The 23,987-nt window shown below is 28.5% G+C and overlaps 2 pseudogenes; both read left to right on the forward strand.

Annotated features, from left to right (window-relative positions):
• The first annotated feature begins 3,062 nt into the window (after nt 1-3,062).
• Nucleotides 3,063-4,601, forward strand: LOC111274882 (hydroxyproline O-galactosyltransferase GALT6-like; annotated as a pseudogene).
• Nucleotides 4,602-11,284: 6,683 nt separating this feature from the next.
• Nucleotides 11,285-14,334, forward strand: LOC149514108 (beta-glucosidase 44-like; annotated as a pseudogene).
• Nucleotides 14,335-23,987: the final 9,653 nt, after the last annotated feature.

The raw sequence follows: 23,987 nt of genomic DNA on the forward strand, positions 1-23,987 counted from the left end.
CTTTTGAATGAAGTTTCGAAGAAAGTTCCAACGAATGTTGAGATGTTCACCTTTAGACTTCACGAAAAAATCAATGGTTTCTACTTTAACTCCCATAAGCTTGGCTAACTTTTTACGATAACTTGATTTTGACTTTCGTGTAAATACTTTATTTGGACATTGTAGTTCTATCCCGAGCAAAATCGAATACTCTTCGATAGTTGGCACCAAATCTTCTTGATTAAAAGTGAAGCATCTATAGGATGGATCCCAAAACTATATAGCTGCTTTGACCAACTGTTTATCGATTACTATTGAAATGAAGGATGCAATCTGCCATACTTTTTGCAAAAGCTTTCTTTTTTTTTTTTTCACTTAATTGACCTCAAACAGTAGCTAACTCTTTTAAATCATTCTATGTGAGATCTAAATACACTTTGTTGGGTAATTCAGACACATAACCAGTAGGCAAACAATTTGTGTTCTTTTGTTGAGCTTCTTTCGACTAAACATGTACTTCATTATACGACTCACATGACACACTGACTAAGGATGAGTAAATCTATAGTTCTATAGGATCTATGAAAATTTCTTGGAAGAAATATCCTAAAGTAAGTATCTCGAAGCAAATATCTCGATGCAAAACTATATGATATGATTAATGCAAAAAGAAAAAGAAAAAAAAATAAAATTGAGTTAGTGTGAGGATGTGGTTTAAGAAAAAAATATTTTTTTTATTTTTTTTTTAGTGTTTTGAGATTTTTTGTTTGTTTTGTTTCATATTATACACAAATTTTATTTTTAGGTATTTTCTATAAGAAGATGGATAAGGCTCTACATAAGGCTGGTTTTCTAGGCTTATTATATGCTGGGTTTGGATTGACAAGGTCTAAAAGTTCCCAAATTATTCCTCACTGTCGTCCGTATTGGACTAGTAAGGCACCCCGATCCTCACCCATTACAGGCTATGAACAGAAAGGGTTCAATTCGAGTGAAAGTATTTCACTTGCCATTACGGAGGTTATCACCTCACGAGAGTATAGATACTTTACTTCTTCCTATAAAGGACAGAGCCTGGGTATAGAGCTCATGTATGAGATGCATCGTGCCATTGTGTGCAAATATATCCTAATTTATTGAGAGCAATATATACAGAAAAATAAAACATAAGAGGCATAGTAAAAGAAATGTGTGTGAATTTTTTTTGCTTTTTATTTTTGATTTATTTTGTTCTTTTTTTTATTTTTACCTTTTTACCTTTTTTATTGAAAATGAAAAATAAAAATCTAAGAAATTGATTAAGACTGTTTAAATCAAAATTTGAGGATAACAAGTAGTTAATTTTGGCCTGACTCTCGAAAACAAAAGGCGTCTCCAGCGGAGTCACCAAGCTATCGTAACGGTTTTGTGTCCGGCCGACGAATTTGGAAATGAAATTTATAAAAAAAAAGAGTCCCACCAATCTTTTTTGGCTAGGTATGATTGGCCACCTACTAAAACATATCCTTTTAATAAAGTTTTACAATTAATTAAAATTTATTAAAAAGATAATTTTAGGGTCTGCGAAATAGTCTGGGTTCGGGAGTTTGTTACGCGTGGGGAAAGATTAGCACCCCTACAGCGCCTGTTAAAAAATGGTACCAATTAACAACGTGTTATCCTTTGATTTTGATAAAAATAGTCTAATTTTCGGTGTTCGAAAAATAATTTCCTTGATTTTTATTTATTAGAAAAAAATTTATTCTCGAGAAAAATAAATTAAAAACTTTTTATTGAAATAATTCTTAAAATGTTCCAGTACATTGGTAACATTAGAAGAACTTTTTCTCACCTAGAGATTTTTTAGGCATCGTTTCTCGGAATACCTTAGAATCTCATCTTCGGAGGCTCGAATTTATTTTTATAAAAAAAATGTCATGCATGCAATGCAAAAATATTACCATGTTTATGCACACATTTTATTCTCCTTTGTTAGAAATTTTATTAATTATTTTATTAATATTTTTATTTAAAATTTTGAAGAAAAATGAAAATTATATTGAAGATTTTCTATAAATATTCCAATACACTGGTAATATTTTTAAAAAAATCTTCTCACCTAGAGATTTTTTAGGTATCACTACTCGGAATACCTTTAAATCTCATCGTCGGATAAAAATTTCCTTCTCTCTCATTTTTTATTACTTTAGTATTATTATTAAATTTATTTTTATATTATTTTGTTTTTAAAGTTTATTTTAAAAATTAACAAAATTATAAACAAAATTAACCACATATTTCATCATTTAATCTAACAAACATAAATATTTTAATATGCATAAATATTAATAAAAGAATATATAAAAAATAAAATTAAAATTAAAAAATTTTTTTTTACCTAAACCGGACCGATCAACGGTCTGATCAACGTGCGGTTCGATCCAACGGTTCGGCTCGGTTTGAGTGGCTCAGTGGTTCGAGCGCGGTCCAGTTTGGTCTGATCCGATTTAGATGAATCGATCAAGGGCTGAAGAAGAAACGGGTTATCGGGTCGGGTGCACGAATCCCGGATCGGATCACGGGTCGACGCACGGATCCTTAGAAACTAAAACGATGTCGTTTTCGGCATTTATTGAAACAACGTCATTTTGACTATTAACAGCTTATATAAAAGTTAAAAAAAAAATTTTTTACTCATTTCCTTCGTTTTTCAAACAAAAAAAGCTTTTCTTCTCTCTTTTTTTTTTCTTCAGCCAAACGCAGATGGCTGGCTAACCGTTACTTCGTCGTCGTCGCCGCTTTTTACCGGTCACCGGCCGCCGTTGGCGGTGGTCGAAAAATTCTTAGTCAACACCAAAATGATCCCCTCGGCCTCCTGAGTTCAAATCCGAGGTTCTTTTCACCAAAAAGAGTCTTTACTTCCTTAGATCTGTTGGTGAAGTTTCGGTGAGACTATTTTTTTTTTATTTTGACCCCTTTTTTTTTCTTCGTGCAGGAAGCTTGGTGCTAGGTTCCTTCTTACGGAGAGGACTATATATATATATATATATATATATTTTTTTTAAATTTCGTTTTCAAATTCGTCAGACGGACCCAAAACCATTATGACACTGGTTTTGGAGGGATATCATGTTAATGTTGATGGAAGGCACATTACTTCTTTTCCTTATCAAACGGTAAGTTATATACTGTAAACTTAATACCATCCATTGTGTTGCATCTTGACTCATTCTTGATATGAGTTGATAATGTTAAGGATGCCAGTGGACTAACTTTGAACGGGGACATTGATGTCCACTCCGTATTTGCGGCATCTTTGCCTACATCACATCCTAGTTAATTTTACTCCTCAAAAGCATCTTGAGATGACCAATGGATGGAAGGCTCCACCACTTTCTGAGCAGCCTGTGGATCTGCTTATTGGTATGCTTTCAGCAGGCAATCATTTTGCTGTGCGGATGGCTGTAAGGAAGTCTTGAATGCTGCATGAACTTGTTAAATCTTCAAATGTGGTTGCTTGTTTCTTTTTGGCAGTGGTACGTTAAGACTATCCTTAATAGTTTCAAGCCTAAAGTTCTGTATTTAACCACCTTCTCCGTATGTTTGGATAGCATCCAGGAAAGGAAGCAGAATTTTTTTGGACATATTGTTATTGTGCCTTATATGGACAACTATGACCTTGTCGTGTTAAAAACTGTTACCATCTGTGACTATGGGGTGAGTGTGAAATTTGTTCCCAGTTTGAAGCAATGAATAGTTGAGGTGTTTCTTGAGATTGTTTTAAGGTGTTTGTTACAGGCCAGTGTGGTGGCTGCCAAGTACATAATGAATTGTGATGATGACACATTTATGAGAGTTGATGCAGTTATTTCAGTTCATCAGTTAATGGTAACATCAGTTCATCAATGCATCTATTTCAGTTCATCACACATTTCTTTGTATACACATTTGTGATGATGATGCCAAGTACATAATGGATGGTCTTTGCTCTAGGTTATTTCAGTTCATCAGTTAACGCGTAGTTAAACGAATCATGGGATGATTTAGCTTGTAGAAACACCAATCTATATCAGTTGCACATTTCAGCTGTTTCTTGAGTTTTTTTTCTTACTTTTTGACTGTTTTTTATTTGTTGAAAGTTTGATTCATTGGAATTTTCTAAATAATTTCCTGTGAATTCAAAATTGCTGTTGTTGCTGCATGGTAATTAATTTTATGGAATTTGTGGGAAGCATCGGCTGTTTCGGAAGTGGCCGGAGGAACCGTATCTGCCCTATGCAAATGGACCAGGATACATATTGTCATCTGACATTGCACTCTTCATCGTGTCATAGTTTGAAAAGCACAATTTAAGAGCAATTCGACAATTTCCTCTCTCTTCCCCTGAAGATCATGGTGATTGGCATGTTTTACTTAATATTTAAATAATTTCACTATCCGCAGTTGGTCAACATGGAAGATGTGAGTATGGGAATGTGGGTAGAGAAATTCAACAGCTCAAGATTGGTGTTTTATCTGCACAGCTTGATGTTCTGCCAACTTGGATGCATAGAAGATTATTATGCAGCTCACTGCCAGTCCCCAAGACAGATGATCTGCATGTGGCTCAAGTTACAAAAGCGGACAAGGCCTCATTGTTGTAACATGAGATAGTGTTGCAACAAGAATATTCTTGGCATATCTGGGATGGGTTAGTTGTATTTAGGTTGTCTTTTAATTCAAATTTATTCTTTATTTTTCTGAGCTCATTTTTTCTTTTTTGTTTCTTCCCCATTGTTTTCTATTCTCGCTGCAAATTACGTTTACAGAGAAATAGAATTGTTAAATCGTAAGTCATTTCAAACATTCTATTTAGGAGTTTGCAATTTATTGCTTCATTTGCACATTAATTTATCATTTGCTGCTGCAAATTTTGTGGCTGACAAACCCTTCAGCGCTAAGCCGAAAGGAATTCCAAGAATCGAATTTGAAATTTTCGTTTTTGTTTTCCAAATTTCGATCAATTTTCAACTTCAACAAAGATTTATTTCCATTTTTTCATCTCTTATAATGTAAAATTTTGATTCTGGAATCTTCATTTTTCTTTCTACAAATTGACAACGATTTTCAGCTTTAATTGGAGTTATGCTTCCAAATAAAATTCATTTCCTTTTTTTTTTATGTCTATAATGTAGTATGAAATTGTTTTTTAAACAAATTTTCGAACAAAACATTGTTTACATGATAAATTATGAATTATCTATAATGGTTGAGGAAATATGTAGAGTATAAAAATGTTTTTACATGATAAAAATGGGAAACAAATCTAAAATGGTAGACAAAATCGTTTGATATATGAATTAGCTTATGGTAATTTTTAAAATATTGAAAGTATATAACTATAAATTCTGAATCAATTATAATGATACAATCAAATTGAATATCTTGTGAGCCATTTATCTTAAAATAGAAACAAAAAACATAATATTTCTATCATTGTTATCTCATCAATTGACCCAAAATAATTATTCATGGATCAAGGCAAGCAATGAGATAAGCATTTTTCCTCTAGATATGATAGCACTTATTTTATCCTAACCAAATTGTATGATCTCAAGAACTAATTCATAATAAAACAAACTGTTTCTGAAATATATAAAAAAATGTGAAAGGTAAAAAAAAAATTCTTGACAATAGGTTAAAATCAGGAAAAAAATTACCAAAAATCCAAACAAATACAATTTTAAAAAAAAGATATTCTAGTAAGTTATATTTTAATATAAATTTCCCAAAAAACAAAAGCATTTTAATAAACATTTATGAACATACACTATCACTTTATGATAAATGATCAAAGCTCTTGAACAAAATATGAAAGAAAAAAAATAGTAAATAAGTGTTAAAAGAAAAATGAATCAAAATAAATATTAACTTTTTATAAGAATAAAATTATGAAAGTAGCAGTATACTTTCCAAAGAAAGTTGTAAATTGAAAAATAATAGTGCTGTAACATAGGTTTATTGTATGAAAATTAAGTGTATAAATAATTTTTAAATTGATAAATATATTTTGAATTTTGAAATATAATAAATCATATATCTTTTTTAATTTTAAAACCATTTTAAAAATATAAATGAATATAAAAAAAATATATGAAGGTAAAAATATCAAATTTTGAGATTTTAAAATTTAAAAAAGAGATATATCTACATAACTAATGAAATTTGAATTAAATAAGATTAACTTTTAAAATTTAAAATTTATATTATAATTTACTTTTTATTTTAAAAGGATAATTTTATCTATTTAATTATTTTAAATTTAAATTGGCTGAAAAAAATGTTGATAATATGAAACTAACATTTAAAAATTTAAAATCAAGATTTCCTGTAAAAAGATAAAGCTAAAATTGGAACAACACTTGTAGTAAAAAATAATAGAGAATTGATTATAGATAATATGATAAATTATTATTATATATATGAATTTATCTTCCATTTTTGTTTTGAAAGTTTTGGATAACTAAATAACTTTGAAATATATTTTTTGATAAATAACCTAAAAATTTTAAAAATCTTATGTATTATTTTAAAGATAAAATTTAAAAATTTTCTTACATATTGAAAAGAGAAGCTGTCTATATAAAATGTCCACATAGAGAGTACTTCTCTAAGAAAACGTCCACATTAACATCCATATAAACTTTTTTATTTTTAGTTTTACTCGTTAATGAGGTATAACCTTACGATTGATTGATAGTGTATTGCAATCATACAAAGTGCATTAAATATTAACTTTTAATAAATATTATTATTTAATTAAATATTTGGATAATTACGTGCGTTCAAAACAAATAGTTTTTTACATTGGCAGTTAAGTTTGAATAAATAGTTTTATTTGAATGGACATTTATGCTTGAACAAACAGAAAATTTAGATAGATAGTTATATCTATTAAAATAAACATATATTTAATTAAGTTATAAATACTCTTGTGATTTCTTTGGAAAGTATATAGAATAAAAATATCAGAACACTCAATATTTCTTTAAATAATTCCTAGATTTTTTTATAACTATTTGCTGTAGATTTTTTATAATAGTTCGTTAATCTTGTTATACATTGGTGAATGTTTAGTGGATTAATTTTAAAATGCAATCAACTGTTAGGTTTCGTTATACTCTTAAGGTTTGTTATCTATAACTTTTTCAACACATATTAAGTAAATAATACAATGAAAACAAATAAAACATTAAGGCAACTTCGCACTATTATATGTCTTAAAGTCTTTCCTCAATTTTGAAGAAAATTATTTTTATATTTTTTAAATACTATTTTGACAATCTTATGGTTTTAATGGTTCAACAATGGCTATTGAAGGTAAAACTTAAGGTAATTGGATTCTAATTTTGTTAAATTGGATTCTTTTGATGGCGGTGATTTTTGAAAATATCAAAAGAAAATGTATTTCTTATTTTCAACTTTAAAGGTTGTATTTGCTCTAACAACTCTCATGCAAGAAAAAAATAAAATAGAATATGTTCTTGCAACTAGAGAGAGTCAGAAATGAGACAATGCAAATTACATGTGTAAAAATTATATTTTGAATGATTTGTCAAATAGTTTATTTGATACATACCAAAACTAGACTACTATAAATGAATTAAGGACAAATTAGAGAGTAAGTATATGATTGATGATATAACAAGTAAAAATTTTCTCAATGATCGTTTCAATAATTATCAAATAGTTTATGGTCAAGTTGTTATTGAACAATTGCATAAAATTGAAAATGCTTAAGTAATTTAAATAGTATAATATGAACATGGATTAAATAATTATTGTGTCATCTGTAATAAATAAATTTCTTTCATCATAAAAAGATTTTAAAATTAAAAGTAATTTATTTTTAAGAACTTAACTATTTTTAATTTTATTCATTAATGAAGTATTATTTTATGGTTGTATAGCACTTATACATTTAGGTAAATCAAATTTAACTCATATATTAATTATTTAATCAATACAAAACTAACCAAAAACTTGGAAACCAAGTCTATGGTCCAACCAGGTACTTTGTCCGCTTTAGGCCAATAATATTAGACTTTAATTCTTTTAAATTTAAATGGTTTTTTTTTTTTTCAATTAGACATAAGCTTCCCGTAAAATGTCTAGCAAGTTTTGGAGGACTTGGAGATGTGAAGGGACAAAATAACTAATAATTGCATAATGTTTTTCCTTAATTTTCTTGAAATATGAAAAGTTGAAATTTATTTATAAAAAAAGTTAAAATATTAAAAAAAGTCTTTGAATTATTTTACTTTTTTTAAATAAGTTTTTATATTTTATTATATGCAAATAAATCTTTATTATTTGATTTGTGTCCAAATAAACTCTTATATCAAACAAAATATTAATTTATATTAAGGGTTTTTTAGATATAAATTAAAAATTAAGAACTTATTTAGATATAAATTAAAAGTTAAAAATTTATTTACATGCAAAATTAAAATCAAGAGTTTATTTGGGTATAATAAAGTATAAAGATTTATTTAGATAAAATGATAAAATTTATAGACCATTTTTTTTATTTTAGAAAAAAAGAAAAAGTTCAAACGAAGTTGTACCATTAGTCTACAAAAATATTATACTACTAGTACTTGGAGGCAATCTCAAGGTTAGGCATTTGTTGGTTTGATCATTTTTTTCTTTTATTGATTTGAGATATGATTATGATAGTTTTTTTTATTTAATTTCTTTCAATCTGAAAAGAGATATTTTGTATGAAAAGAGAAAATTTTGTCTTATCCAGTGGATTTTTTATAAAATTGAAGAATTATTCAAAAATAGAAATTAAAGAGGAAACATCAGATTTTGAGAGAATAAAATATCCTAATAATATAAAATTTTAAAACCGACTGATTTTATTTAGCAAACTTATTTTAATTTTTTCTATCAAAATAAAAGTTTCATTTATCAACTATAGTAATTCTTTTTTTTTTTTTTTTAGGTTTCCCTATTCGATTTTATTATTCAATGTTCGTTTATTCAAATATTTAAAATAACAATTATATCTTATATTAAAACAAACACTCAAATTCAATTAAAATAAATATTTTGTTAAGAATTCCCACTAGCAATTTTATTATTGCTGTTACTCATAATATTGCTTTCACTCGCTTTTTTTTAGTATGGTTCCACATGCAAATGCCAGGCAGTCTGATTTAATATCAAAAGTTTGAGTAGAGATAGTTTTTCGAAAGGTTTTGTGTTCGGATAATGGCGTCAGTATATCAAGTTAAAGAAATGGCTAACAAAGATGGTAGAGGACCTAATGTATGAATGTTTTTGTCAAAGTTTCAGGTTAAATAAAATGATTTTAATTTGAGAAGTTAGTATATAGCAAAGTTTGTTTCTTATATCAAATTCTATTCAGCCTCACCTATGTGATGGAGTTATTATCAATATTATAGTTTAGATAGCTTCCGACATCATCTTCGCAATCATCTTCAACCTCATAATTGAGGGTGGTTGCATTCTAAATTTGAGAGTAATAAATCTCATTCCTTATATATTGTATTTGATTCTTGCAGTGCAGCTTTAGTGAAGGGCTCAATTTAAGAGTCATAAATCCCTTTCCTCGTATATTGCATTTGATTCTTGTAACGGGTGGCCAAAAGTACATATGAGAAAAAACCTCAAAAGCTCCAAAACAGTTCTTTACATTCTCAAACAATGTTTGCTATCAAATAAGAATGCTAATTTTGTATATTCTCATTTTTGACATTCAGCAACTCACTTGTGAAGATTTGTTTGCTTATAAAGACATTGAACCGAAGCAAATACGACGTGACTGTGAGGAAGCAAGGAGCAGTGCAAAGAAAAGGGTGATTCGGTCTGAAAAGTGTGATTTGAATTAGCTCACACAGAATTGACAACTTTGACAGCCACAGGCAGAGTCCATGTGCACCATTTTCTGGTGAGTTTTGGCCTGGTTCATTGTTCACGGCTAGCCAGTTGCCATATATTTGTTTGGAAGCATTTGAGCTGCCAAAACAAGTTAAATCCAGTCCAAGCAAACTTTAGGCCTGATATTTACAAACACTAGTAAATAATTATTCTGTTTACATGGTATTAAATTAATTTTTTTATTTTTTAAAATATAAATAATTGCTGTATCATCCTATTAATTTTACTTGTAAATTTTAAAAAATCATTATCAGCCTATCTGATAATCAATAATAATAATATTGGCCTTGTTAAACTTCAACTGTTTTTGGTAAAATTTTTGTTCAGTTTTGATTAGAATTTCTTTGAGGATTTAGGGATATTTGGAATAGGTAAATTGATAGAAGAAATGACAAATAATCAATAAGTGTATGCAGAATCTTTTCCCTGATTTATCAAAAAATTAAAAGCTAAGTTGAAATTAAGACGTTGTTTGATTAACTAAAAAATTAAGTGGTGAATTTTTAATATTGAACTAATTTATGACTCATGTAATGCACAAATTAATTTTACCTATTTTTTTAAATATTAATTTAATCTATTTAAATATGTACATATACGCATAAATTAGCATTTTTTTTAATTGCAGATACCATTTTTTTTCTTTTTTATGTTTATTAGAGATTATAGAAAAATAAAAATAAGGTAATCATCAAAATTAAAAACAAAAATAAATTTTTTCAATGGTAGATACTGTGTATTTTCTTTTTTATGTTTCTTAGAGATTAAATATTATAAACTCAGTACTATTTGCAATTAAAATAATCAGCAAGTTTAAAACAAAATATGCTTGTAACTTTATCTCCACTTCATGATTCAATATCAAATGACAATATTAAGTATATTATTTGATACGATATTCAATATCAAATGTTGAATATAAGTATATTATTTGATAACTTGAAATGTTAACTAATTTTGAAAATTATTTATTTTATATTTATATTTTTATCTTGATTTTTATTATATGTTATATTATTTCATAAAAAATTAAAATTTAATTGATACCTCATAAAATCAAGATATGACGCCACCTTCTTCCCTTCAGAATAATTGAGTAACTGAATTGTTAGAGTCATATCAGAGATAATCCCAACTGTTTAGTCATTTTTTTCGTTTGATCAAATCTGTTTCCATCAAATTGAGATAAGATAAAGGTCATTTTTTTAGTTTTTTTTTTTGAATTATCACCTTTTTTTATTTAATTTTATCATATCTGAAAAAATATTTATTTCTGGCTTGAAAAATGATATTTTTGTTTTCTCAAGCAGATTTCTCAAGTTTTTATAAAATTGGAGAAACATTCAAAAATACAAGTTAATTAAAATATTCTTTTAGATTTTATTTTATTTTTCAATGTCTCTTTATCCAAATATTTAAAATAAGAACTACATCTTATCCAAAAAATCAAACACTGAAATTCAATTAAAATTAGCTTTAGCCTTTTCAATTCCAATAAAATCCCTCCACACACCTATAAATACAAGTTGACAGTGAAGTTTTTTTCACTCAAACAAAACAATAGCTTTGGTCACCATGAAGAGTTTAGTAATCTTATTGTTGTTGTTAATTGCTGTTTTTAGTATTGTTTCACATGCAAATGCTAGTGCATGGCAGCCCCGATTTGACACTGGAGGCTTAAGCAGAGATATCTTTCCAAAAGGTTTTGTGTTTGGAACTGCCGCATCAGCATATCAAGTTGAAGGAATGGCTAGCAAAGACGGCAGAGGACCTAGCATATGGGATGTTTTTGCTAAAGTTCCAGGTTAAATCAAATGATTTTAATTTTAATTTTTACTCTTTTTTAAATGTTAATCTTTTTAAAATGTAAAATTTTAAAAGGATATCATTTCATATATGTAACAGGAAATATTAAAAATAATGCTACTGGTGAAGTTTCCATTGATCAATATAATCACTACAAGGTATGATTTTATATCATTTTTATTTCTTATTAATGCAAAGGCTTGGAATTTTTATTTCATTTTTATTTCTTATTAACACAAAAGCTTATAGATTTAAATTAGTCAGGCTTATTTCTTTACTCTTGTTCCGTTTGCAGGAAGATGTTAATTTGATGCAAATGATGAACTTTGATGCCTACCGATTTTCGATCTCATGGCCGAGAATTTTTCCAAGTACATTTACCATCTTCCTTGATTATAAAATTGGCATACACATTTCATTTTTTGATTAATTAATGCTTATATTCATACCCTTATGTAGATGGCACAGGGGAGGTAAACTGGAAAGGAGTTGCCTACTATAATAGATTGATAAACTACATGCTTGAGAAAGGTATATATATTAATTTCAATGTATAAAATACTGAAATTTTGGACCGGGTATATGACATATTGCAGTATTCTAGTTATATTTTTGTAACTGGATGAAATATGTTAACTTTGTTATCCATGTAGGAATCACCCCACATGCGAATTTGTATCACTACGATCTGCCAGTTGCACTTCAGGAGAGATATGGAGGTTTTCTGAGTAAACAAATTGTGTAAGTTGAGAGATAACCTCTTTTTTCAGAGGGAGAAACCATTAACTTAGAAAATTAACTAAATTGTAAAATTAATTTACTATTATATGAATCTTGCAGCAAAGATTATGCTGATTATGCAGAATTCTGTTTCAAGACATTTGGTGATAGAGTAAAGAATTGGTGGACATTCAATGAACCGAAAGTGATTGCTTCTCTTGGATTTGACAATGGCATTAATCCTCCAAATAGATGTTCAAAGGAATTTGGAAATTGTACAGAAGGGGACTCAGCAACCGAGCCTTATATTGCAGCACATCATTTGATTTTAAGTCATGCTGAAGCTTCCAAAAGATATCGTGAAATATATAAAGTAATGATTGTTTTGGAGATTCTCTCAGTCAATTGATTTGTAATCTTGATATATAATCTAATATCTTATTTTAATGATTTTAATGTGCCTTTTCAGGCTGAACAGAAGGGAAGAGTTGGTGTCTTCGCGGACTTTGTTTGGTATGAACCTCTAACAAAATCAAAGGCTGATAACTATGCAGCACAAAGAGCAAGAGACTTCCATATTGGATGGTATAAATCTCTGAATACATACTGACAATGGACAATGTAGTCATCTATGTTTTAATTGTTCAATTAAATAGAATAAATGAAACATTAGGCATCCAGGGCCCCAAAATAGCAAGCTGTCCTATGTTCTCGGATTTCATTATTTTGAAGTATTTTTTCCTGGCACATATCTGGTCCTTATGACTTATTGAAATATATAAAAAAAAAACTTCAAAAAAAAATGGAACTTATCAGTACTCATTTAAGGAGGGAATTATTGTCAAATTTATTTTGCAGGTTTTTGCACCCTTTTGTATATGGAGAATATCCAAGAACAATGCAAAAAATCGTAGGAGAAAGGCTTCCAAAGTTCAGCAAAAGTGAACTGGAGATTGTGAAAAACTCTTTTGATGTTCTTGGTCTCAACCACTACACTTCTTACTACATATATGACGCACACCAGCCAAAGACAAATGTGACTGGTTACGAACATGATTGGAATGTTGGGTATGCTTGTAAGTCATCCATCTTTTCCTACTTCATTTATCCAAAAATTTTTCTAGTTGTTTTGATGATATAACATACCTGTTTGTGTTCACTCTAACAGATGAACGTAATGGTGTGCCAATCGGTCGTCAGGTAATCTTTGTGCTTTCCACGTCTTAGCTTCTTAAGCTGTGTTAACACTAATGCACCAAAAAAATTGCAGGCTCATTCTCCATGGATTTATGAAGTTCAATCGGGCATTTACAAAGTTGTCACATATGTTAAAGAGCGTTATGGAAACCCCGAAATAATTCTCTCAGAAAATGGTAAAATTGAAGTTTTATTTCTCCACTGTTTGATCTTTGTAAACCACGCAAAGTTGTTCATTTGTTTGGTTGATTAATTGCAGGAATGGATGACCCTGGCAATGTTCAATTTCCTGAAGCTTTGTTTGATACAAATAGAGTGAACTACTATACAACCTACTTGAAGGAATTGAAGAGAGCTATGGATGATGGAGCCAATGTCACTGGCTACTTTGCTTGGTCAATGCTTGACAACTTTGAATGGTTGTTAGGTTATACCTCAAGATTTGGCTTGATTTATGTTGATTACAATGATCTCAAGAGATACCCAAAGATGTCAGCATATTGGTTCAGGCAGATGCTTCAAAGAAAAATAGCTTAGGTTTATTTCTTAGGTTTTTAGGCTTTTTTATGTTTCTTAGTGCTTTTGTTTTTAGTTCTTCTGGTGTTCACAACTTCTTAATTTCATATTCTAGAGTTTCAATAATAAAATTATTGTGAGCCAAATTATTGCTGAAGCGTATGGGTTTTTTTCTTCCTTCTTCCTCTTCTCTTTTTTGTTGCCACATTGCGTAGCTATATGGTTTGAGTAGCTTTTTCCATTGCAATTGAAGAACATAGCTCACCTCTTTTATCGAATGTTCATCTTTGTTTCAAAAATCGTGGCTTGAACTCATTGAGATTTTGTAAACAAGAATTCTTGTACCAAGGATACAAGGGTATTCGCAAGTACATAAACTGATGACTTTGACAAAATTATCCGCAAGGAGAAAACAAATTTAACTAATTATTAGTATTACGTACCTTGTTGAGAGAGAGGCAAGAGTTCTGCAACTGAACTTTTCAAGGCGATCATGAGTCTTTCTTGCACAATCAACCGCATCGATCTGCATAAACGGTGACATATCAACTGAACACCACAATTTGCAAGAGTATCAGTCAGCTTTATTGGTGAACCACAAAAGGATATCTTTCTACAAGCTGAAGAATTCTTCAAATAATGATGCCCTTCAAGTAGATTCTTCACTTCTTTCTCCTCCATCGTCGAAATTATTTTCTTGCTATCAAGCACTGATATTTGAAATGTTGTTCTTTCTTTTTATCCAAATCCTTTGATGTTTTCCTGACCTTCTCTTTTAATGATTCTTTGGCTGTTTTATGAGGCAGGTAGTTTGCTTTGATAAGTGAAAACCAGGAGGAATCAGCATCAGCTGACAATGTCATGGCCTTGGCTTGTAAATGAATGTCTCTACTAGGTGAGCCATGTTATCTAATTGGTGGTGTTGTTGGGATAAGGCAAGGAAAGAGAGAAGGGGGTGTTCCTGGGGCCGCATGTAATGGGAGTTGTGGCTTTTGAGTGGTGGGGGTCAGGGGCTTGCGGACTGTGGTGGTGGGTTCACATGATTAGGACACCTCGCATATGTGTGATTATGATGAGCTAGGGCCATTTATCCTCTAGCATGCCCCGTAGTTGGTGATGTGTGATTGTGTTGACCGTTGACTTGACCTATTCCTCCATGGAAAGGCCAGGCTTCGATATTAATCAGTGGGTCCTTCAGAAATGGCAACGGAAGTTGGGTTTTAGCCGAACTTCAAACCATGCCTAAACATAACGGGAAATGTTATTACAAATGATATAAAAGAAAAAGAACATCATTAGAAAAAAAAAAAAAAAAAGAAAATGTTATGACTTATGATCTAAGAATATTAACTTATATGCTGTGAGATTTCAAAATAATCATAATAATAATAATAAAGGAAGAGATATTTAAGTCGCATACACATTTGTCAAATAGCGGGGGTACAAATCAGACGAAGGAATGCTGCATAGATACAACACATTTTTATACTACCACTAAAAAAACATAAACGGATTCTGACTAATGGGAGGAATGAATGGGACAAATCTAAAAGACTAAGCATAATGATAAAACTCAAATACGCATATTCCAAGAGATGGAATCAAAGATGAGAGCGGATCAGTTGCCAAATAATTATGAAAATCAGTGAAGGCGAAGTAAATGCAAACAAGGAATACAAGGGCAGCGCAAGAAACAAAACCTGTTATTTTCTCAATAAAACGGAGAATAATTGTTACAAACAACATTAGCCTTCTCTTTCCTTCACCCTTCATTTAGCCGGTCTAAATCCCTACATGGCTACATCTATGTATCACTTACTGGAGGAAGTAACAAGAAAAATATCATTAACAATAACAGATGATTAAAAAATCGGACTAGTTGAATCAAATATCGATGACATGTCAATAGTTTATAAAATCAGATTTTCAACGAAAGGAATAAAAATCGATTAAACCGAAAAAAATCAATATTTACACCGGTTTTAAGGTTTATTTTATTATTTTGTTATTCATAAGTTTTTCGTAAGTGGTGCGATTTAGTCTTTAACCTCTTAATTCTACATTAAAGACATACCATAACCAAATGCATATTTTTATTAAATATTTATTATATTCAATCCTTATTTAAAATCAAAATCATGAATTTATTAATATTATAGTCTCTTTCTAAATGGATCAACCAATTGACTGAAAATCAAAACTTTCACCTGTTCAACCTTTGGTTGATTTTAAAAACAGAAGATCCATGAATTAAACAAATTCATCATGGAACCATGGATTGCATTACTTTCTGAACAGCCTGTGGATCTGTCTATTGGCATACTTTCAGCAGGCAATCATTTCGCTGAGAGGATGGCTGCAAGAAAGTCTTGGACGCTGAAAGAACTTGTTAAATCTTCAAATGTGGTTGCTTGTTTCTTTTTGGCAGTGGTACGTTAAGACTATCATTTATTGTTTATCTTTATTTAATTTTCAAAAAGTTTAAGAAAAATTTGATTTTATAGTATTTTGTATTTAAATTTTATTTTTTATAAAATTGATGTTCATTATTTTTAATACCAAAAAATTAAAAATTCATGAAAATAATTTTGAAAAATAAAAAAGAGAGTTATATGTTAAAAAAGATATAATTTTAAGATTAAAAAAATGAATAGAAAAAATAAATTTAAAATATTACATAATATAAATATAATAATTATAAAAAAAATTGATTGCAAATTAAACTCACTGGCTACTTAAGCTAAGTAATAAAATGCTTAATAACTTAAGTTAGGAAATAGGTTCAATATTCAATAAATCAAATCTTAAAACTCAAGCTATCAAAAATCAATTGAGTCAAAGTAATTCAAAGTTATACTCCCTTCCCCTCTAATTATTTAGATATTATTTATTTTTATGGAGTTTAAGAAAAAATTTATGATTTTAATATATTTAATATTAAAATTTAAGTTTTTTATAAAATTAAAATTATATCATTTTTAATGTTAAAAAAATTTTAAAAATAATTTTAAAATATAAAAAAAGTGTTTTCAATATTAAAAACTAATTTTGAAATATCTAAAAAATTTTAAAAAATTGACTAATGGAGTAACTTAGACTTGATTTGAATTTAAACGGAGTGATGGGCGTGACTAAAGATGTAAATCACGCAATTTTCGTATTTGAATGACATAGCACGATATCTCATCGTGAAACCTCATTGGTCCAATGAAAATTTTTTAACTTCAGTAGAAAGATTTATTCCATTTTTAACCCTTATTTGTTTTATTTTTTTCAACTTTATTCATTTTCAATTTTGTTTTACTTTTAATTAATTATTTAAAAGTTTTTAAAATGATTTTTTAAAAAGATAAAATTATTAATTCTTAATATTTACTAACAGAACTATTATTTAACAGAAAAATAATATAATATTTTTAAATTTTATAAATATTTAATATTTTAATATTTTTATTATATAAATTTTAATATAATATTTTTAATGATAATTTTTTTATTATAATTCATTTTACTATTATTATTACATTTACATTCAAATACATATCTTCACTATTAATTTTAAATTTATTATTATAATAATTAATTTCATCGAAATTAATTTTTTTGAAACCAATTTTGTTGTCTATTTAAATCTACCCTTAAATACATTGTTTGGTATTCTGTATATAAGATGAATAATTGAATATACAACTTGTGTATACTTATTTTCGGTTTTCAATAATTTTATTAGTATTAAATATAAAAGATTAAGTTGTATAATTAGTCTATTTACTCGATTTTAATCCTTATATTAAATTCATGAATTTCAAATCAAAATATTTTATATTTATGAATTTTAAATTTTAATCCAATCGGTAACCCATCCAACTTTCTCATTGCTGACGTGTATTTCGATTTTGTTGATATGGCACATTAATGTTTGATTGAAATTTTGAAGGATTTTAAAAATTAAAAAATACCACATGATTATTTGGTTATTTAAAAATTAACGTGGCATGTTTTGGCCTTAAGCAAGTAAATTTCTGCCCAACATGACCGCACCGTAATATCTTTCTTTTATCTTTTTCTAACACATTTTATCTTTGTATTTTTTATTTAATTATTTTTTATTTCACGATTTTTTTGGAAACAAAAAACTAAATTTTTTTTTTGTTTTTTAACTCATTGTATCTGTGTATTTTGTTTTTTAATTTAATTTTTTTTAATTTCATTTTTTTAACAAAAAACTTTAAAAAATTTTTTTTGCAACCATGAGCAACATAACCATCAATGCCTAACCCTTACTTTCCCACCTTCTCATCTTTCCTTTAATTGTTACAAGACTAACTTAAACCTATTTATACGGTGCCCCCACGCCATTTGCCTCTGACCTAACTAGCTTACCAAAAAGCATAATACCTAGCTAAACAAGTGAAATCAATCCCCGGAAAGCATCTTTCTACCATGCCTATAATGGGTCGAGCCTAAGGGTCCATTTAAAACTCCAATTTGAGGATTTTTATCGTATCAAAAAAATATTTTTCGATTGAATTTTTAATAATTATAAAATATATTACTTGATGCTGTAAAAACCGTTTAACCGAACCCTTGAATTGATATTAAGTAACTGCAAAAGTTCGCTAAGGGTTCTGTTTTGAGAATAACTAGCATAATTATATAACTAATAACTCCTTAATCAAGTGTGGCTGATAGGGCATTGAAAACGTGCTTCAAAAATGGCTTTGGTTACTATAGAGATTGAGGCTGAGAGTCGAGGGGCGGTGTGGAAATTTTCCTTGTAAGCGTCACATCCTGCCCATCTCATTCCCGAGAGCACATGCTGATGGCTGAAAGCGATGGGCTTTGGGCCAATTTTCACCGCTACATCAAATGGAATTCAATCGTACGTGGCTGATCGTGAACTGTACATAGTTTCGAAGCAAAAAAGAGAACGAAGATAAGAGAAAAAAAAAAGATATAAACGTGGTGAGTATAGGTGATAAAAGTTTCAAGTACTTGGGAAGAATTAGCCTTATGTAAGATTAACTTTTTTTTATTCTTTTTTAATATTCACTTAATCCTTGAGTAAAATAATAATTTCTTAATTTAAACTATCAAAATTTAATATTTAACAATTTTAAATCTAAAAAAATTGAGTTTACAAAAAGCAATGTGAAAAATAACTACTTGAGATGGAACATTGAAAAGTTTAGAATATCTTAAGGATGGGTCCATCTTCAAGTTGCATTTCTACCCTATTACTTTTCATAATCATATGGCCAAATATTTTCCTAAGTACAAATGTAAGTGTAATTGAGATGCAATAACTTGGGATGTACAAGTTTTACAAACTCATTTCTATATGTTACTTTCCTTATTTGAGATTTTGATTTTGAATTTTAGGGTTTATGATTTTTTACTATCTTTACTTCGTCATGCTTAATTTAGTAGGATCTTGAAAGCTTATACCTTTGAAGGTACCTCTACCTTTCTTTTTCTTCATCATATTTTCTAACTAATAATCAATAGGTAAAAAATAAAAGACTCTCAAATAAAAATTTAATGATTATTTAAGCTTTTGATATTTTATTATAATCAATCAAATTATGAATTTTTTATTTCAAATAAATTGAATCCTAAAATATTTATTTTTACTTAATTAAATTTTTAAATATTTATTTTTACTCTATTAAATCCTTGATTGGATAAAAATAATTAAAAAACTTTTTAACAAAAACTTAATTGATGAAAATGAATATTTAAAAATTTATTAATTGAAAAAATAATAAAATCTTGAATAATTATTTAATTTTAGTTTAAGAGTTTTTTTTTTAATCCTTTTGCCTAATCAATAAAAGTAAAATTACTAGCAAATTCTTGACAAAAGCTTGTAAATTAATATGCTTTGTTAGACCGAATAAAGTTAAAGACCCAGGAATAAAGCTGAGTTCAGAAGGCCTACTACACAGAGAGAAGAGTCTAGGTAGGCTTTGAGAATGTCATCCGCTCAAGCCCTGTTCTGTTAAAGGTGTCACAGGTATGAAACTTGTCTTAATTTAGTACATCACTTGTCTTAGTTAGATACGCATTCATTTCTATAGAAAAGATTTAGATAAAACTTTTTAAATAAATTTTATGAAATTTTTTATTAAACTAATTAAATTAAAATTAAAATTGATAGATTAAAAAATTTTGTTATATAAATTAAATATGAAAATTAAAAATAATTTAAATAAATTTTGATATATATTTTTAAATAGATATTTTTAATAAAAATATTGATAAAATTTTTATCATTAAATAAGAATTGATCAAATTTAAATTATAAATAATATTTTTAATAATTTTTTATATATGATTAATTTTTACATTAAATTTTATCAATTTATCGATTTAATTTTTTTAAAAAATTTTTTAAAATTATTTTAAAAAATTTTATAAATTTTACTTAAAGAAATTCATGTAAATTTTGTCTCATTTTACCTGGTCCATGCCATGCAACTCACGTTTAAAAGCCTCTAGATAAAAGGCTGGAAGGTAAGATCATCCCATTCCAAGCATTCCAAGCTAATTTTCCTTTTAATCTTATTTTCTTCCTCCTTTAAAGATTTATTTGAGTGTTAGAATGCATCCCAAAATCTTAACTTTTGTGCCCTTTTAAATTTTTTTATTCTCTTTGGAAGGTTAAATGTACCCTCCATTCTGAGTCATGCTCAGATTCCGCCTTGTTAACCCATAAAACACCTCAATGTGCTTAACTAATTTACCTTAATTTTGTTTTTTTTTTTTTTTTGAATAAAGTTGTATTTTATTTATCCAAAAAAAGTAATAAAATTGCTACAGTACATACATTCTATATATATATAATCAAATCATATTCTAACTATTATTCAATATAACTTTATCTATATTCCATGCATCACACAAAAATTTATTGATTGGGTCAATAACAATTAAATACAATTCATTTAATCGAGTCCTAACAACTTCTTTAATCAACTCATACACTTGTTTTTCTGTTTTTTTTTTATTATTGAATAATCTGTGATTCTTTTCTCTTTATATATAATATATATGAGCATTCTAAACAATGTGTAATATTATTGATATTAGTACCTTACCTTTTATCAATGTCATTGTCCATTTCAATTTTTCAATCAATTCCCTGACTACTTTGTCAATATTACATGATTGTAATACCCTTTTTCATATTATTTTTATATATTCACAACCAAAAACTAGATAGTCTTTAGATTTCTTCTTATGTTGACATAAGCAGCATATTTCATTCACCTTTATTTTTTAATTTGTCAATCTATATTTTATTGGAAGCCTCTTTAATATAATCATTCATACAATCATTGAGTGTTTTGAAATATAATATCAAAATTAGATTAATTTATACCATTCAATTTTTCATTGCTTAGACCTTAATTTTGGACTGACCTATTGGTATGTACTAATTAAAACTGTAAATGCTGATAAGCAAAGGGTACAGCACAGTACTTGTCGAAAATTAAGAGTAAGAAAGTACATGTCTGGAAGGATAAAGGTCCTTAGAAATAAGGGTAGGTGTCCTGCCGAGTAATATGTCTCACATTCAAACCAATAAAAAGGACTTTAGCCTACCCAATCTCTGTAGAAAGTTCCCACGTTTTCCAAGAATTACTTTTAACAATAATTTGTCTGTGAAATTTCTAATTCATTTTACACCACCTTATCCCTTTTCCTCTAAATTCCTAAATTTTAAGAGTTCAAATTGAGAATAGGGAATTGACCCTTAAACTTACAACAGCAAATTGACCTTTAAACCTGACATGCTTTCCACACAAAGGCAAACATAAACATATTTGTAACTATTTAGGGGTTAAAAGAGAGGTAAAGTTCATCGCCGGAAAACACAGGCTAAACTTTTATCTTCTTCATGCTTTCAATCTAAAGAGGAAAGAGTTACAAATATTAAAATTTGAATCTTAAATTTATTTGATGATAATTTTTAAAAATAATAATATGAATCAATTGAATTAATTTTGATTTCAAATTTTTATCTGTTGACTGTGTGTAATATTTGAATAATAAGCTCCTCAGAGGAATCAACCCAATTCTTTGGGTTTTTTTGAACAATGTCCCTTAAAATTAGAAACTGAATGACATTATACTTCCGGTTGCTATTCCATTACGCTAAAATGCCACTTTTTTTCTGTGCAGGACACTGCAGTTCCTTTCTAATTGAAGGTGGGGAGAAATATGGGATGCCCTTTATAAGCACTTAGGCTTTTAGTGGAGAATAATGGGCTTTGGGGTAAAAGGTATGTGAATAGAAGTTAGATCCAGGAATTACAAACAAAATTAGAAGTTCCAGTTGGCCCAATTCTTTGTAAGAACATGGTTGTTTCTTGCCGGAGGTGGAGAGAATTCAGGCTTTGGGTCTGGGATGTGCGCCCTTGAGAAACCATAACAACAGGGCTGATTGCCATATTTCCTGTTTGAGTAGAGGAGCACCAGGCTGAATAAATTATCTCAGGTCCCTGAACCTGTCAAAAGTGCTTGATGACCACAGTCCTTCAACACACATTCAATAATGTACGATCCTCTAATAAATTTACTAATAGGTCGTATTTAAAACATCCTCGTTTTGCAAAGATCAAATAAAATCAATCCACTCATGCTACAAATTGCTGAAATTGGCTTTGAGGTGTGAAACAACAGAATAAAGCGCTAGGAGCTAAACCAAATCTTAACCCCATTATGAAATAGGAACTGATAAGATACATATTACAGATAAGAGACGGATCCAACTTTTTCAGTAAGATATTCATGGACATCTTAAAGTTTGAAAAAATAAAAAAAAAATTTGAATGAAGCTTTTGTTCTGAATATTTTCAAAATTTTCTCAAGTACATTGATAAAATTATAAATTCGTCAATAATTATATATATATATATTATAAGTAAATATTCTAAAAAAAATACCTGGCATGCTACAGTTCTTTGGAAGACCATCGACTATGTTGCCAAGCTTTGCATCAAAATAAAGTGGAAGGGACATCATCCTTGCATGTTTTGCAGGTTTCTTCTAAGCTTGCTAGTCAAAATAAGAACATGCATAGAATTGACTCCATCAGCCTATGGCCCACTGGTGGGACAACCTTCCTCCAAAAAAAAAATGCTGAATTGCAGGACAAAGCCATATGCTCAGAGTCAGGCCTCAGGCCTCGGAAGTAAAATGTGAAACAATGAACCTGAGAGTCTAACAGGAGGAGCATGGGGTCTTCTCTAGTTTGAGAGACTCCTACTAGTGCGGGTACCAATCATAGTATGCCACGTTTCTATCACTGCTAGGGTGCTGAAATCAAACTAGCATGAGTGGATTGATTTTATTTCCTGTTTCTAGCAATGTAATTAATCAAGTTTTAAGCAATTTCATTTCCTGAATTCCTAGCTTTGGGTTGTTTAATACCAAAAAGTAAGATCAAATTAACAATATGATAAATTGATTAAATTTGACAATTAGTGTATTTATATCAAATAAAATATTAATAATTCATATATTAATATCATATTTTATGTAAAAATTATATGTTATATTAATATAAAAAAATAAAATATATATTTTTATTTTTATTAAACTTGTATATAATTTTTTTAAAATTTTAATTTATATTTTTTTATTATTTTCATATTCAATCATCATATCCTATTTTAAATTTTAAATTGCAACTGCTAAGAGTTTTTGGCAATATCTTAAATTCAACCAGAAAACAATAGGAAGTTTTAGAATCCGAAAGAATTAGTACAACTTAGGAACCAAAGTGAAGATGGCACATTGGAATGTGAGCTGCTAATGGATTCTGTATTTCTGAG

This window comes from Durio zibethinus, chromosome 17 (genome assembly GCF_047325235.1).
Source record: "Durio zibethinus cultivar Kanyao isolate XHJ-2024 chromosome 17, ASM4732523v1, whole genome shotgun sequence".
In the NCBI taxonomy this organism is placed as follows: domain Eukaryota; kingdom Viridiplantae; phylum Streptophyta; class Magnoliopsida; order Malvales; family Malvaceae; genus Durio; species Durio zibethinus.